This window comes from Pinus tabuliformis, chromosome 2_1 (genome assembly GCF_031772625.1).
Source record: "Pinus tabuliformis cultivar Carrire ecotype Pingquan chromosome 2_1, CPIR1, whole genome shotgun sequence".
NCBI classification, from domain to species: Eukaryota; Viridiplantae; Streptophyta; class Pinopsida; order Pinales; family Pinaceae; genus Pinus; species Pinus tabuliformis.
This window is the reverse complement of record NC_142299.1, coordinates 562,404,574-562,407,073: the sequence shown is the minus strand read 5'-3', so window position 1 is coordinate 562,407,073 and position 2,500 is coordinate 562,404,574.

Here is a 2,500-nt window from a genome sequence, read left to right as displayed (position 1 = left end):
TCGGCCACAAAACTGAATAGGGGCAACCCCCCCACAACAAATGTAAGGCCAAGGGGCAAAAGGAGGAAAAATGCATGAGAGAAAGAGAAACAAAGGTGTCTAACCCCCTCACGGGGGGAGGCTCGAACAGAGGACAATCTCCCCCCAGCCCCACGCCCTCGCAAAAAGGGGGGAAATGTGTGGGACAACGATCGAGAAGGACTAGGGTGGCCACCCCGGGAGCTCGCACTACTTTTAGCCCTTCCCCGACACCAGCCCACAACAATTCCCCCTTTTCTCCGTAGAGCTAGGGACTGAAAGGAAGATAACAGGGTAGAAAACAAAGCACAAACAAATCACAAGCCTCCCAAGCCCCCGTGCCTTCGGCAAAAGGGGGGAATTGAAGGGGATGACGATCGAGAAGGACGAGGGTGGCCACCCTGGGAGCTCGCACTGTGTTTCGTCCTTCCGGAACACCAATCCACAAAAATCCCACCTTTTCTTCGTAAAGCTAGGGGCCACGAGGAAGAAGGGAAGAGAACAACAAGAGAGAAAGGGATATATCAACCGTGGCTACCGGCTCACAAGGGGACGAGGCTTCAAACAGAGAACGAGCTTCCCCAACCCCGTGCCTTCGCAAAAAGGGGGGAACTGCAGGGGATGACGATCGAGAAGGACTAGGGTGGCCACCCTGGGAACTCTCACTGCTTTTCGTCCTTCCTGAACACCAATCCACAACAATCCCACCTTTTCTCCATAATGTTAGAAAATTATATATTACGGAGCAATGGAACACATATAATATTGCAGAAATATAAACACAGAAAACGCACAAAACAAGAGAGACACAGATATACGTGGTTCACCCAGTTTGGGCTACGTCCACCTCGAACAGCCAGTCCTTCCTTTCTATTATCCAGCAAAATGAAGAGATACAACCTACAGCAAAACCGCTATAATATCCTCTGTTTTCTCTCACAGTCTCACCTCTATGTTTCTCGCTCACCGAATACACATCTATATCACAGCCTCAAATACAATGCCCTCATATAAAGAGAGGGGTTGCCTTCTAGGGCAAAAAACCCTAAACTAAACATAAGTTCTACCGTAAGATCATCCGCCTAATGAAAGGCTCAGATTGGCTAGAAATTACTATACTTTTACAAGGCAATTTTACAGCTATTTTTAGCTTCGAGGGCGCTGCCCCCGAAACCCCCCGCCAGGGGGGGGCTCCATAAAGTCCCCCCACGGCAGTGATTATTTTACGGGTGGCGTTGCCGCCCCATTTTGAACTGGGGGTCCAATATGCCGGTACTATAGAAGATAATCAGGCTCCACACCCAACACATAAAGCTAGGGGCCGAAAGAAGGGAAGAAAACAACATGAAAGAAAGAGAGATATCAAACGCGTCCACCAGCTCACAGGGGGAGGCTCAAATAGGGAACAAGCATCCCCACCCCCGTGCCTTCGCAAAAAGGGGGGGAACTGCAGGGGACGATGATCGAGAAGGACTAGGGTGGCCACCCTCGGAACTCGCACTGCTTTTCGTCCTTCCTGAACACCAATCCACAACAATCCCACCTTTTCTCCGTAAAGCCAAGGGGCCAAAAGCAAGAAGGGAAGAAAAAAACAGGAAAGCAAGAGATATCAAACGTGGCTACCGGCTCACAAGGGGAGGCTCAAACAGAGAACAAGCTTCCCAAACCCTGCGCCTTCGGAAAAAGGGGGGAACTGCAGGGGACAGCAATCGAGAAGGACTAGGGTGGCCACCCTGGGAACTCGTACTGCTTTTCATCCTTCCCGAACACCAATCCACAACAATCCCACCTCTCCTCCGTAAGGCTAGGGGCAAAAGGAAGAAGGGAAAAAAACAACACCAGAGAAACAAAGATCCCAAGAAAAGAGAGAAGCTCAACAACGCGCCGAGCAAGATGTCCGCTAACCAAAAAGAAATCAAACAAGGCACCCAATCAAAAAAGCGTCCCACCTCTTCACACCCTCCCACATGCATTCATCACAACACCCTTTCCAGCTCTACAACATAGCAAACAACCAAGCAAATAAATCACAACCCAAAAATTGACCAATAGAAAAGACGAGGGCCACGATGAGACCAGTGTCTGGAGCACGTCACTGAGAGGAAAACAGCCCCCCCAACCCAACGACACAAGGCTTCAAACGACAAATAGATTGTTGCCCATAACACAAACCCACCCCACTATTGCACCCCTCCGTGTACAAAACACCCGACAACCTTTCCAGCGAGAGAGTCAACGGGGGTCAAAGAATCAAACTCCAAAGAGGAGTTGTCACGGGCCGACACTCAACGCTGGAGAAAGCCGCGAGCCACAAATACATCGATGGTGCAAGGCCACTAGAGAGAGGGACGTTCGCAAAGCGCACACCATGAAATGAAGAAATGACGCGAGTCCCACAAAAAACCCACAATCCAAAGGGAGGAACAAAGACACAACCCGCTACTTCTTTTTCCCTCAGAAGGGGAGTGGCTCATGAGAGGAC